The sequence below is a fragment of the Ceratotherium simum genome, chromosome 16 (genome assembly GCF_057802395.1).
Source record: "Ceratotherium simum simum isolate JZ-2026a chromosome 16, ASM5780239v1, whole genome shotgun sequence".
In the NCBI taxonomy this organism is placed as follows: domain Eukaryota; kingdom Metazoa; phylum Chordata; class Mammalia; order Perissodactyla; family Rhinocerotidae; genus Ceratotherium; species Ceratotherium simum.
The window spans coordinates 16984103-16999705 of NC_141915.1; the positions used below are offsets into that span (position 1 = coordinate 16984103).

General features: G+C 45.6%; 1 protein-coding gene across 1 annotated transcript in view; it reads right to left on the reverse strand.

Moving 5' to 3' along the window:
- The window catches only part of NXN (nucleoredoxin), a 145151-nt gene that overhangs the window by 29467 nt on the left and 100081 nt on the right, over positions 1-15603 (reverse strand). The window lies entirely within an intron of this gene.

Genomic DNA, 15603 nt, shown 5'->3' on the forward strand with positions numbered 1-15603 from the left:
GTTGGGGATAATCGGTAAGAGAGAGAAAACAATTGATGAGAATGAAAAATGCAAGAACAAAGTTCTTGAATAGGCAAAAGGGTGGAATCTAGGTCACAAATAGAGAGGCAGAGTTGTAAAAAGAGCTAATTTTTAAATATATACTCTTACTTCAAAGTAGTTTTTTAGTCTGAATAGAAAACCATGCTACTTGCAAATAAAGACAACTTTATATTCTTTTTTCAAGAGTTATACCATTTATTTCCTTTTCTTATGGAATTATATTGGCTGGACTTTCCAGAACAATATTAAGTAGCAAGCATCCTTATCTTCTACCTTACTATAATGGATATATCCATATATTTTACTATACATATGCAATATTAGACATTAATTTGAGACAGATATTCTTTAAGAGTTAAATAAAATATTTCTGAATATTATTCATCCTTAAAAAGGAAGGAAATTCTGCAATATGCTACAACATGGATGAACCTTGAGGACATTACGGTAAGTAAAATAAGCCAGTCACAAAAAGACAAATACTGTATGATTCCACTTATATGAGGTACTTAGAGCAGTCAAAATCGCAAAGACAAAGTATAACGGTAGTTGCCAGGGGCTGAGGGGAAGGGAGAATGAAGAGTTATTGTTTAATGTGTATCGAGTTTCAGTTTTACAAGATGAAAAGAATCATGGGGATGGATGGTGGTGATGGCTGCACAATAATGTGAATATATTTAATACCATTGAACTGTACACTTTAAAATGGTTAAGATGGTAAATTTTATGTTATGTGTATTTTACCACAATTAAAAAATAAATAGCCTTCCATAACTTTTTGACCAAAAGTTTTATCAGGAATGGATAGTTACCTTATGGTTATTTTTTTGACCTGTTGTGGTATATTTCATTAGTAGCCACTCCAAGGTTAAACCATCCTTGCCTTTGTAGAAGAATCTTCCCTGGTCACATGTACTGTTAAGGGATCACTACAATCATACCTTCCCTGGGGCTTGGGGCTCCCACAAGCAAACAGCATCTTATAACAAGACTTTCTTTTGGGGTAGCTAGACTGTTCCCTAAAGTAAACTGCAGCCTGTGAGCCTTAAATATAAAGATGGCAGATACAGTGTGCAGTCTCAATGCAGGCACTCATATTATACTTCAAACGTAAGCATGTGATTGGCTCTTGGCTAGATATTTTTAAAGGAATGGTGGGTTTTGGTACCTGGACAAACTAGCCCCTAAATGCTTGGCTACCCAGTGTGAGTCAGAACAATTCCCCCAGCTGATATCATAAAAGGAGGCCCTGAAGGCTGGTTGGCCTGCTTAGGATAGCCTGAGGGCATTAGTGTAGTACCTTTAAAGACTCTAACAGTATAGATGCTGTCCCTGCTCACCAACCCCGCCCCCCCATCAATAAAGAACTGTTTGTTCTGGGACCCTTGTATAGGCAGAAGGATTATAACACCCTCCCCCTGCCTCACCCCAAATCACTAGATACTTCTTTTCTCTCAGTATCCTCCTTGAAGAGGTGAGAAACTATAACCCCTATGACCCTTATCATCCCTCCCTCCCTAGGTATCCGACCCTGTCTCAAGGAAGACAGGAGGTCTTGGCTTGTATTTTATCCATGGTTTTTGGATCTTTTGTTTCCAAGGAAAGGCCCCACAGCTTTAGTGGGAAAAAATTATGCTTCTGGACTCACATCTGACACTGAAAAGTTGATCCTTTTGCAGACTAACACATCATGGTCTAATTTTATATGATAGTGATTTATTTAGGAACTTATGTCATTCTCATCAGTGATTTATAGATTTGCACAGGACTACCTTCCTCAGGTTGTAGCACCACAGTTACTCTGCTCTGTGCAGAGTGCAGAAGGCACAGGAAGGATCATTCCAACCATGTCAATTTTGATACCTGAACCAGAAACCTTATGTTTGAGAAGTCATCTAGGTCCGCTCTGATGATTCTCTTATGCTGACTGGAAATGAGAAATGCTCAAGCTTAAAGCAATGATTACCAAGATGCATCTCTGTGCCTTTTCAACATCTCAAGTTGACTACAGGTTTTCAAAAAGGCCTTTTACAACAGTGGTTTCATAACCATTTTTGAGTCACAGACACTTTTGAGGATATAAGCTATAGATCCTTTCCCCAGAGAAAAATGCATACACAAAAAAGTCTGTGTGTCACTTCATAGAGTTCGTGAATTCCTTAAAGCCTGTTAATGAACGTGTCTGACCCCAAGAGGTCTATGGACCCCAGATAAAGACTCTCTTGTCTTAGTTCATTTTAGTGCACGGCTTGACCTTGATTCAACTGAAAGAGCTACAATATTGCTCCATCTTTATTCCCTCTAATAAAAATCAGCATTTGCCTAAACTCTAAAATGATGGAAGAGTGAAGAGTAGGAGATTAAAATCTCACTGTACTGCTGCTGCCATGTTCCTAAACCCATTCAGAGCTGATGACTGCCTGTGCTCTCTCATTCATCCCTTTGCCTTCAGGATATTGAAGATCAGAACCACCTAGGACTGAGCATGAACTGCACTTATTTTTAAGGCTCCCCAAGACATGAGTTCACATTCTTCCTTGGTACCATATCAGAACATTTAATCAGTCAGGAGCATAACTGCTTCTTCATTATCTTAAAATTCCTTCTTGGGAGGAAACATGGTAATGTAGGAAGAAAAGTGGCTTCAGGGGACCTGGCCCTGATATCTCATTAGATGTCGGTAGGTGACATGGTCCCAGACCTTGGCAGGTCCCACCTCCTTGCCTAGCACAGTAACCCCAAGGTCGCAGGATGAATACGGAACTTAAATGAGGTGATGTATATGGAGCTGCTTTGAAAACCAAAGCACTACCCACACGGGACACATCACTAATATCTGAATCCAATTTATGCTTATTTCTCCCTTGTCTTGTCAGCATCCTCTTCAAAAAACATTTTTCTGTCAACTCTATTTTAAAGTTAATCAATCAATGGTATAGTTAGTAGGGCATAAAACTCCTTAGAAAACAGGGATTTCCTTCTGCAGCAAGTGGTGTTTTTGCTATAAGCACCTTCTGCAAAACACATATATATTTTTTGGCCAGTTTTATGTGGTCGGCTTGCCTTTTTTTTTTTTTGCCCCCCACCTCTTTCCTTCTCCCTCCCACCTCTCATTTTGGATTTCCAGATTTTAAAGGGGCATCTGGAAATTTTTTTTAACTGACTTAGATTTTGCTTCTCTCTCTACTTAAGAGAACTCTGACACCACGTCTGATCCTGATAGGAGTTCCTGCTTCGTTTCCTCACCTTCTGGCGTGGCTGACTGCAGCGTGAAATACAGCGCAGTCTGGTACAAAGGAGCAGAGGAGAGAGAAAGAGATGCGTCAGGCAGTTCCCATCCCAGCAGCCTTTGAACCAGGAGGCTAGACTGAGAGCGAGAGCTCACATTCCACTGGTCATCGGGAGAGAAAAAGGCTAACAGCCACTTACACAAGCATTTTAAAAGGCCTACGCCGACCACCACTGCTGTAGTTGGGAAAGACCGGATGACTTTTACGTCCACTGCTTGCTCTCTCTCCAGACTATCCTGCCGGCAGAAAGGCCACCCAAAGTTCACTTCTGTGACACCTTCAACTTGCTGAACCACCCCCTTTCATAGCTACCCAAAGGCCAGGGAACTCCGATAGAACAGGATGCAGCAAAACCCCAAAGCCTAGAAATCGAAGGGTTTATCATTAGTTCACCGAATTCAGAAGCAAGGCAACAAAGACGAAATAGAAAAAAAGAAAGAGGAGAAAATATTAGCTCGACGTGGCAAAAATCAAAAAGGATGACAAAACGGGCTATCGAGTTACTTAAAAGTTCCCATTCCTCGGCCTGGCGGCTGGTTCTGGTTAGCGAGTCCAAGGCTGTGGTTGCAGCTATCATCCCAGGAATGCCGGCCAGAAACCCTTTCACAGTGACCCAGGAAACAACGAAGCAAATATAAAACGGACAGGATTGGGAACTGGCAAACTGTAAAAACGCAGACTATAAAGCCAAGCTAGTCTGAAACACTAGTGGATTAGTCAGCACCCACAGATGCCACAGGGAAATGCAACCTGGCGATTTCTGAGAAGCCCCAGCTCCAGAGGGTGACACGGAATCTCCCTCTTGCTCTGAGGATCGGGTCTTGCACTTGACTGGGGGTCTAAGTTTTTATTTCTCAACAGCTGCTGCAAATCTGTGGGATCAAGCCAAAGCTAACACAGATGCAGGATTAATCAGCAAGCGCCTTGGCAAGGTCAGCGGGAGTCTTCTCAGGAACACGCTGACCACAGTCAACGCCATCCTTTCTGTGAGCAGCATTTGAAAACAGATCCTTAAACGTGGCCCCACCCTTCCTAACCAAACACGACCAAAGCCCATTATATACGTAGTCTGAGGGGAAAAATCCCCCTCGTCCTACTCGCCAACGTCAAGGCAGTAGAGACACTAGAGGTTACTTAGCACAGGCTCTGAAGCCAGACTGCCCGGGTCTAACTCTGCTCCGGCCACTTGCTAGGTGGTGACCTCAGGCAAGCTACCTGACTTCTCTCTCAGTTTTCTCAACTGTCAAATGGGGAGAGCATACCTATACCTCATTGGACTGTTGTGAAGATTAGATGTATTACATCAAGTGCTTAGAATAGGGCCTGGCACAGATTAGGCCATATATAAGAGTTAGCTGCTATTATTAATATCAATGATTATTGTTGTTGTGCTATTACCCCAGAACCATTCTAAATGCTCCAGCAGGACCTTGTCCTCGTATCCCTAGAGTTATGACCAAGTCTTGCTTCAGAGGCATGATTCCCAGTGTGTGATCTGGCCTGTGACTGAGACTGTCACAGCCTGGTATAGCTGTCAGCCAAGCGCAGTGCTTGGCACGTGTTATGTGTTCAGTAAGTGATGGGTGAACAATTGGAGGAATGAATGAACGGAGGGAAGGGAGACAGGAAACACTGCCGACGGGTCAGACACACTGGATGCAACACTATGCAACCAAGTTCAGCTATTTAGAGGGCTTCTTTATGACCAAGACTCTTCCTTGCACCTTGGGATACTTGGGGGCCCAGAAGCCTCTTGAAATTGCAGAATAAATAAGCCAAAACAAATGCTTGCGGAATTGGAGCTCTTCTCCCCTATCTAATAGTGCCTCTGATCCCTGTACCCCCTCACCTTCCCATCTCTCCTTAGCCTGTAGCCAACACCGAGAAGGGACCAGCATGTGGGACCAGGAAAAGGTACAGGTGGGCTGGGTCAGGCTGATCGGAACCAGCACCAGCTTATGAGAAATCAAAGCCCTCCTAGTGGATTTGCAGTTATGAAGCTGGATTAACAATCAACTTTTCCTTCACTACAGCTGGTTCAGAAAGAGGTCACAAGAGGGTGAGGTTTAGAAAATAACATGTCCACTCTGTTTCCAGCAGACAAAGGCACCAGGCATTAAATATACCACACTGCCTCCTTTGGGGTCCATCTCTGCTACTCCAGGCTGTAATAAAAGAAAAAGAGGGCTGGCCCCGTGGCTTAGTGGTTAAGTGCACGCGCTCCGCTGCTGGCGGCCCGGGGTTCGGATCCTGGGCACGCACCGACGCACCGCTTCTCCGGCCATGCTGAGGCCGCGTCCCACGTACAGCAACTAGAAGGATGTGCACCTATGACATACAACTATCTACTGGGGCTTTGGGGGAAAACAAATACATAAATAAATAAAATTTAAAAAAAAAAAAGAAAAAGAAAATACTGGGTAGAAGGGACATTAAAAATTTACTCTTGGGGCCGGCCCAGTGGCATAGCGGTTAAGCTCCCACATTCCACTTTGGCGGCCTGGGGTTTGCTGGTTTGGGTCCTGGGTGCAGACCTACACACCACTCACGGAGCCATGCTGAGGCAGTGTCCCACATAGAGCAACTAGAAGGATGCACAACTATGACATACAACTATCTACGAGAACTTTGGGGAGAAAAAAGGACAAAAGGAGGAAGACTGGCAACAGATGTTAGCTCAGGGCCAATCCTCAAAAAAAAAAAAGACCTAGTTATAAAAAAAAAATTTACTCTTCTTTTCTCTAAATCCAGAACAGTAAGTTTTCTAACTAATTTACAGCTAACCTAGCTGGGCAATGCAATCCGGGCTATGAGATCTATTAGGTGTGATTAACTTACACTAATCAAAGTGCTGCAGAGGAAACGAAGCGGGTTAGATACCCACCTGCCTTCAGGAACCTTACAGTCTAGAAGTGGAAAATGGTAAAAATGGTAAATTTTATGTAATATATATTTTATCACAACTTAAAAAAAAGTGGAGCTATGACTATACTATGTACAGGCATCACATGAGGCAGATCATGGTGACTGCCAGGAGAAGGAGCAAGAAGGAAGACTGGCTCCATCCTAGTTCACGGAATATGCCAGGAATGGCTCTGTATGTTAAATCAAACACACTTACCACTTCAAACATCCTCCACGTAACCACTCATTCCAGATAGGGGCAGCCACAAGAACCAACGGCTCATGGCTGAGTTTGGTCCTTGCCAGTCAGTCAAATCTTTAGTCAACACTTCTGCTTATCAGAGGGCAGTCTGCTAGACGTAAAATGGTTACGAACGTGGTTCTGGTGACAGACTGCCGGGGTCAAATCCCAACTCTACTACATACCTGCTGGGTGACTTTGGGCAAGTCGCTTCACCTCTCAGAGCCTCAGTTTGCTCATGAGTAAAATGAGGATAATAACAATACCTGCTTCATACTGTTGCTGTTAGAAGCAACTGGATTAATATATGTCTAACAGTGAGGAACACTGCCTGCTACATAATAAGTATTCAATAAATGTGAGAAATGATGATGGTGCCTAAAGAGCACACTGCCATTTCTCCTTGACGGTAAGTGGAAAAATGTGACGACCCCTCTAACCCTGGATTAGCACCCATGTCAGCTGCAGGTTCCCATTCTGGTGGAGGGGGATGGGGGAAATGAATTCTTGGGCCTTGTGTCAATTTGGGACACCTGCAGATAGAGGAACCAGGCCAGGAGACAACCCTACACAGTAAATTCCAGCTCCTCCCAGCCTGGTGGTATGGGGACTTCTTAACTTCTAAAGAGCCTCACTTCGCTTTGCGAGATAATTCTTTTACAACAGAAATCAATTTGTTGCTAGTACGAGAGGTGGAGGATCTGATATGCTGCTTCTTCCTTTTATCTCCTTATCCAAGCGACGTCTGTCCTCAGCAGCAGCCAGCCTCCCACCACCCATCTCACCAGTCACAGCAAGCTCTGCTTCCGTCTTCACTTGTCACTCCACAGTGCTGTCACATGCACTGCCACTTCCCAGGATAAGGGCCGCACACTACGCTTCTATTGGGTTTTGGACACAAAACCACCACTGCCCCTTAATGCTTTCTCCAAGGGACCACCGTATTCCGGCAGCCCCACATCCTCACTGCATCAAGGTGGGAAGCAGACTGTAGTGGGTAAGAAAGCAGACCCTGGGGGCAGATGTTCCAGGTTCGAATCCTGGCTCTGTCACCTCAGGCAAATTCCTTAGCTCCCCAAGCCTCACTCTGTTCAATTGCAAAATAGCCCTGTAGTACCTACCTCCTAGGGTTACTGTGAGGATAAATGATAAGACGAAGTGCTTAGAAGCGTCCCTGGCACACAGTACCCACATGAGGACGCTTCTACTGTGTGCCCCTCCAGATTTTTCATCAGAAAGCCCACTTAGGGCAATGGGCCTGTATGGGGTCCTCAAACCACAAGAGCACTTCATAAGCAGTATTTGGCTGTGGTGATCAGGACACCATAGCGCCACCAGTCCCTGACAGGGCTGGACCCAGAACAACCCACACAAATAAATACAGAATATTTTACAAGAAACCTTCTGCCAGGAGGTAAGCAGATCGACCCTGACAGAGGACGGAGAGAGCAGAGGAGTCTCTATTTCCCAGCAACAGCTCTGGGTGGGGTCACAGCTCCACTTCCTCATGGAAATGAAGATCCTTTCCAGCTAGCATCAGCTCTGGGGCTTTTTCTTTCTCAAAATGGGGGAGTGGCAGAACTCAACTAAGAAATGGTCACTAATTCTAACCAAATCACCAGAGACACAAAGAGCGGATGGCGGCCATGCAGGTGGGCACGAGAAGTTAAAAAATAAAAAAAGTGGTGCTCCCTGTGGCTCGGAGGCCTGGGTCTGGCTGCAGCACTGGAGTGGGCTGCGGTTTTGTGATTCTGGAGACGAAAGCCGCAGCGGGTGGAGGGTGAGCAGGGGAAAGAGGCTGCATCCTACATGCAACCAGGAGTCCAAGAAGCCGACAGGGAACTAAAGCACATTCTAAGACACCAGTTCCTTCCCCCTACTCCTCCACACCTCCTTCCTTCTCAGGAGCCACTCACCAAGCAACTCTGCTCCTAAACTCCCTTTCAGAAAGCTGCACCTTCAGATCGGCTTCAATCAACAGCAAATCAATGAGAGAAAAAAATGACGTCCACAAATATCAAGACAAAAATGTCCATGTTTTCTCCTCACCCTTTCAAAAGTGCTGAAATGCAAAATATTTCTTAGCTACTCTGGTTCACTGTGGGTTTGGAGAGCCCCGTTCTCGAACACTTGGAACCGGGCATCCTTTGTAACACCAATTAAAGAGGTTCATTGACTATGCCATACAACTTCCTGCCCTGATGACTAAACCAGCCAGGAGATGAGCAGTTTGTTGGGAGTACAAAGCAACATATGGCTGCCAAGTTCTGTCTGGCCGACACCACAGACGGAGGGAAAGGCTGCTCTGTTTCCCAGCGCTGCAGCTCTCACAAACTGACAGAGGGATTTCCTAAAGCCCCATCTGGTATAAAAACCTCTACTGGGCAGAGTGGTTTGGAACAGTAAGGGGGTGGCTAGTAATAACAGACTAGGGCCAAATGCTACAAAGAGAGAAGGGTAAAGAAGTGGCTGGGAGTTTTCATACGAGAGAGGACAAGGAGCCAGAATCGGTCTGGAATCTGAGAGACCACGTCTTAGCTCCAAAGGCAATCACTCCTGGGGGGGGATAGGGTTTCTGTGGCTTGTGTCATTGTGGGTCCCTCTGCTGATATTATGGGGAAAGAGTCCAAGTTTGCTCACAGTCACTCTGAGCAGTGTATTTTTACTTGAACATGGGGATCCGTGATCTGCCACCTCTTTTGAGAGATGTGTCACCAAACAAGTTCAACCCAGAATGTTAAGATCACACCCAAGAGAAAGAAATTCTGAGTGTCTGCACACCAGACTTTTAGAGGGCCCATAAGGTTAAAACAAAACAAAAAAGGAAGAAAGGAACGTTAGGAATAAGGACTATGTGGAAGGAAGAGTGCCATGTCTTGTCCATTTGGGGATTCTGCTAGAGGAAGTTGCCTGTGAAGCCAAGCGTTTCTCCCACCCCTCCCCCTCGTTAGTTGGAAGGCGGGTGACGCCATCAATTCACCCCAACCAGTCCATCCCGTGTGGCTCAATACAAGATGTAAGGCGATTAAATGTGGAAATTGGCCATAGCTGGTGAAGGCACTTCGCAAAAAATATGCCAGCAAGGTTTTGTTTCGCCTTTTTAAATTAAAAAAAATCCATACTAAGAAGCCTTCTTCACCTGAAAACAGACCTTCCCCCAGCAGGCAGTATTAGTGCAGGTTCCCAAGGAAGGACACGGGGTTCCCCCAGCCTCCTCAGGTCTGGGTGGGCTGACGGGCCATGACCTGGGAACTCACTTTCAAACTCAGCACTTGAACGTCGTGTCCAGCAAGGAGTTACTGCACATGATAGAACCCCGAGGACCAGGTACCACAGTGAAAAGATCCAGTGAGAAAGACAGGTAGATTTCACAAACCATGGAAACAAGGGAGTTTTTAAGATGTGAAGTGAGCCACCAAGTCAATAGTAAGGAAGAATTCCACCCTTCTAGAATCCTACGGTACTCACCCTTACAGGGCTTAAAACCAAAAGAGCACCTCGCGTCTCCTTCATCAGACAAGTCCCTCCCGGGGACTAAATCTCATGCTCCTTTTGCTTCTTCAATGCCTTACATATGGTTAAGTACTCAATAAACGATGATGATGTTCAGACCAAGACAGAGTACACGTACTAACCTCTGACTCTACAGGTGCAGCATGAAAAACAAACAAGCTGGTATTTCATTTTCCCACATTCATCGTGGTTCCTAAACAGCTACTAAATAAGTTGCTATCCAAAAAAGAAATCAGGCAAATAGGCTCAAAACTTTCTGCAGCTTCCAGTAGATTAGGAATGCAATTACGTAACACCTACTAACCCAAAAGCTATAAATTGCAAGTCAGCGAGTGAGTTTTTCCACGTCCACTCTCCAAATGAAAACAGGAGCAGGAAGTGTGGCTTGGGAGAATTACCGAGATGCCTGTCGTTTCAGCGCCATCCGTACCTGTTCCACTGTGGAGCCGTTACACTCAGCAGAGCCCTCCTTTCCATTTCCCACTTGATTGTTCTTTCATTAGCGTGGTGGGTTTTTGTTGTTGTTTCTTTTTTTTTTTGCCCTGGCTGCATAGAGAGCTCTGTTTCTTGGCAGAAGTTTCCAAGTGCCCAGTTAAATCCCTTGTTACCACTTTCCTGCTTCAGGAAGTCCCACTGAGCCCCAGCCAAATGACAAGGGGAGGAAAGGAAACATTTACAATGATGTGAGAAATTCCCAGTCTGGCGAAAAAGATCAAAGACAAGAGTCATAAGGGACCGTTCTGCACAGAGCCTGGCACATAAAGGTCCTCCATAAATTGGACTGCACTGGTCCATGATGGGAACATTACCTCACTGGGAACCCAGCAAGCCAGGCTCCCCCACAGCTCTGAAACCCGCATCAGCCCCACGGCTATGGACCAGCTGCGTCCTGATCGCAAGGAATCGCATCCTCTGCTAAGAAGCTGTGATCGCCATGCTCCAAGAGGCCTTTATATAGAAATGGACTGTGGCTTGCATTGTTCCCCTCTGCCAGCTCTTGAAATGAAAGGGTTCCACAGCACAATGAAATAAATAACAGCAGGGAGAGAGAAAGAGGGAGGTAAATTGTTTGGAAAGTAGAAGACGGGGTGGAAAAGATGAAATTCAAGACAGATGTGTGAGAGGCGCAAACATATGTCCTTGAATTTATGCATCCAAGTGATTCATGAAGAATAAGCAAAAAAGAGCTACATACCCAATATAGAAATAAATATGGGAATAAATACAGAACAAAGTCTTACATTCCCCTGTCCCTATAAAGAAACATCAATTCACATCTCTCTTTCTGCTAAATAAAGCTGTTGTTATAAAACAGGGTGAGCGAAGGGTCCAAGATGAAAGTATTAATTAAACAGAGGTTCTCTGTGGTCTCTGTCACTCTCAACAGGATGTCAACCACCAACAACTTATTTCCAATTATTGAATGCTGATTTCTTATCTGCAAAAGGTACTGCCACTTTTTGCTTTAACATCAGCAGAATTCTAAAAATAGTAGGATTTGCCAGATTAATGCCTGACCATTGAGAAAAAATCAAGCAGGAAATTTAGATGGGCGTTTCCACAGAAACACAAAAGTCCAAGACATTGGCCGGAAAGACATTTTCACAATGCAGTGTTAGTGTGTGTTGTTTTACTTCTAAATAGCTAACTCAAAGGGGCCACCACACAATTGGTTCCAAATGCCTCATACTGAGAAAAAACACAGGCAGCCTGCCTCGCTGGTTAACCGCTCTCAGTTTGAGGCTTCAGATGCTAACAAGAAAGAGGAAAACAGCGTGAATACCCCCAGTGGCCAGATGTGCTACAGAAATGGGGTGAAGCAGCGTCCAAGGCCGTAACACAGCAGGCAGGGGAGATGACTGCGTTTCCTAGATAGGTCAAGTGTCACACTTCGAGATGCTACTCAGCAGAACCTGAGGTCCGCACCATGCACGTGCCTACTTGTTTATTCATCAACAGACCTTTACTGAGCATCTAAAACCTGCCAAGTTTTTGTGCCAGATGGTGGGCATAGAGAGATGAAGGACAAAGGATGAGGAAAGGAGCCTGACTAGTACCTGAACCTGCCTGCTATTTGGACACTCGACCTGGGATGCCAGTCCCTGTCCCACTCCCCACTGGGGAGCCTGGGGACATGTTTGTTCCATGGACGCCAGCCTCGGGCCACAGGTGACTGCAGCAGGAGTGACCAATCATACTCTCTGCTGGGAATTTAGAAATCAGATACAACAAAGATAGATTCAGTAAGGTCAGAGCTTCTCAACTAGTGTGTTACAAATAGGTTAGAGGAAGGTGCCATATTGATCCTCTCAGCCCCTGGCAGCTAGAACCCCCTCCACTAGTCCTCGGCCTCTGGGGGCCAGCTGCTTTGTCCCTTTATCCCAGAAGACAAACAATGATCGTTTTCTAAGTGTGGCAGGGATGTGAAAAAGATGGAGAAATACTGATGAGACGATGGTGGAAGTGGAGTCCAAAACACACGTAAAGTGAAGGCAGGAATAGCATTGTTGGGCCACAGACAAGCAGAGAAAAACAGAGCTGATGGAGATGAGACAGCAAGAAAGACAGGCACCAGAGGGTCAGAGAACAGAAAAGCAAACGAGAGAACTGCAGCCCCCGAGGAGGGCGAGAGAGATCTGTTTATGAAATCCCCTTCTGGTCCCGCTGTATCCCAGCTGAACTCTATTTCCTGAATCTGGATGCCCGTGTGATTAACAACTGTATTCTGAGAGCCTAACCCAATCTACTTATGCCAGCTTGAGTGAATTTCTGCTCCTTGTAAACAACCCCTAACTAAGACAGATGTGTGGATACGTGTGCATGGAGGGTCCATGTACGCCACGAAACCCTCACTCTTAAAACACTGGCCAAAGAAAAACAAAATTACATTACACTCTTAACCATTTCGAATCCCACAGATCTTTCTTCTCTTGTCCCCACAGGACCCTGGGGAAGAAACTCCTCCTTGTGCTATGGATGCAGAGATGGGAGCAAGATGACTCACTTAAGATGACAGAGCAAGTTAGTACCAGGGCCTCTTTGCTCTCTGCCAGCCACCAACCCTTAAAGTACAGTACTCAGTAAATGCGAGTCTGAAATAGTATATAAACTTGAAATGTGTGCAGATGTGAGAAAAACCAGCCTGCTTCTCTGACTTGTGGGTCCAAGTGAAGGTGGCCGTGAACAAACTGTCACAAACTTGCAGAGAAAAGCCCCCCTTCTTTTTCTTTTGCATTCTCAAAGAGAAGGGGCTCTCTCTCCAGGACAGTTTTGCATTCTCTCTGGCTCCAGGAGACACCGCCCTGAGCTGAGTCAGGAGGGAAGAAAGTCTGAGGTTTCTTCTACAGACAAGATGAATGGCCACTTTTTAAAAACCCCACATCCTTTGCAGCACATTCCCAAGGTATAATAGCATGCATGACATTCAGAAGCAGACACAGCAAGTCTCCACCAACTGTAGTTTTCCAAGACAGCTCAGTGAGGGGCTGCCCTTGGCGGATAGTCCCAGGCCAGGTGCCCTGGTACTTTCTTGCGGGTTAGTTCCAGAAGCCACTGGTGCCACAGCACTAAAACGGGCAGAGAGTATAAAGTTTCTGAGGTTGCAACTGGACTGATTTTCTTCTCCAGAACAGAAATGTCCCAGTGAATCAGACCTTGAATATGCCACTAATCACTTGCTTAGGAAACCGAAACTGCTGAGGCCTTCTGAACAGAAACCACACACAAATTGATTCTCCATAAGCAGCTCGGACTCTCTGGGACACACTGACCATTTTCAAGAGCACAATAATCCTGTCAACCTTTACCAGAACCGAATGTTAAATGTCAACAAGTTTCAAACTGGGCTCCAGACCACCCATAGAATAATCTGTGTCCAAAAGCAGGGAAATTCAGTCAAAAAACTGGATTCCAGTGCCCTCAAGCTCTGTTCTTTGCTACAATTAAGACCCAAAGTTCTCCAGGCTGAAATGAAGGCCAGGACAAAGGGTGAGCGAGGCGCTGCCTGCTCCTCTAAGAGCAGCTCTGGCTACAGACAGAAAGGGAAAATGCCCAGAAAGCACGAGGCGGAGCAGGCTGAGGGTCACAGAAGAGCGAGAACGTGCCTTGCTGTGTGCCCCAGTCACAGCGAAGAGCAGGCTGAGGCAGCAGAGGGGTCAAGTCGGTCGTGCAAGTTACTTCACTGCTCGGAGAAAGTTACTTCTTCTGTAAACTGGGAAAATGACCGTCCTTGCCTCGCAGAGCTGCTGTGAGGATTACACGAGATGGAAAATCCAGATGGCTCCTTCCAGCGCCCATATTTCCCAAACTCAGTCGTTCACGTGTATCATCTACAATTTGTGCCCCCTAACTCTCTTATTGACTTATTTTGCTTTCGATAAGTGAAATTCTGTTTTAAAAAAACAAATTTACTTTGAAAGGAAATTTTATATTATACTCGTAAATGGAAAACCAGTACCACTAACTATAAAGACAGGACAAATGTCAAAATAAAAAGAACAAAAACCAAATGATTCCTAAATTGGATGGAGCCCCTGTTGCCTGCAGAAGGCTCTGAGGTCTGCTTTCTCTATTGAAAAGGAGATTGGCAAGTGTTCCAGAGGTCTAAAGATGGCATGCACACCAAGACTTCCTCCTGATATAACAGAGACTTGAAACGGAGAACGGAAAAAGCATGATGTGGTCTAATCAGCGGCTCCAATCCCAGTAACAGTCCTGCCACCTCAAATTCCCTGGGTCCTGTACCAACAGAGGCAGTGGTGAGATAGGGGACAGGAACCTCATGGGCCCAGCTTACCCCAGCATGCAGGCCATGGCCCCACAGCCTCCAGAAAGCTCTTCGCCAAGGAGGAAACCCCCACTGGCTCAGTCTCACTCCTGCCACCTGGGGGCATCACAATGACTCCTCCCCACAAGCCCCATCAGTGAGAACCCGCCTTGGCCACGGCCAATGGTGTCTCCATCAAGGAACCTTATAAACTCACCATTACCAGGAAGCTGGCAAGGTCCCCCTAAACAGCTGGGGTTACACTTATGCCAAAACTAACTACATTTACCTTTACGAAGGGGGCCTGGAGTTCTCTCTAGCAAAAACTGCAAATGGGAAGGAAAGAGCTTTGCCAACAATATTTAACGCAGTATTTCCCCAGGAAGATCTGTGCCAGCAGCCCCTGGGGTGATATAAATTTCTGGGCCCTACCTCTGACCCACTGAATCTGACTCTCTGGGAGTGAGGTGCAAAATGTAAAAAAAAATTTTTTTTTTTTTTTTTTTTTTTTTTTGGTGAGGAAGATCAGCCCTGAGCTAACATCTGATGCCAATCCTCCTCTTTTTGCTACGGAAGATTGGCCGTGGGCTAACATCCGTGCCCATCTTCCTCTACTTTTTTTATATGGGACGCCACCACAGCATGGCTTGACAAGTGGTGCATCAATCCATGCCCGGGATCCCAACTCAAGAACCGCAGGCTGCTGAAGCAAAGCATGCAAACTTAACCGCTACGCCACTGGGCCAGCTCCCAGCAAGATGTAAATTTTAAGAAAGCTCCCAGGTAATTCTTATGCCCCATGATGTCTGAGTCATACATGCTCTTTCCCATGTAGTGTCCCTCTGCCA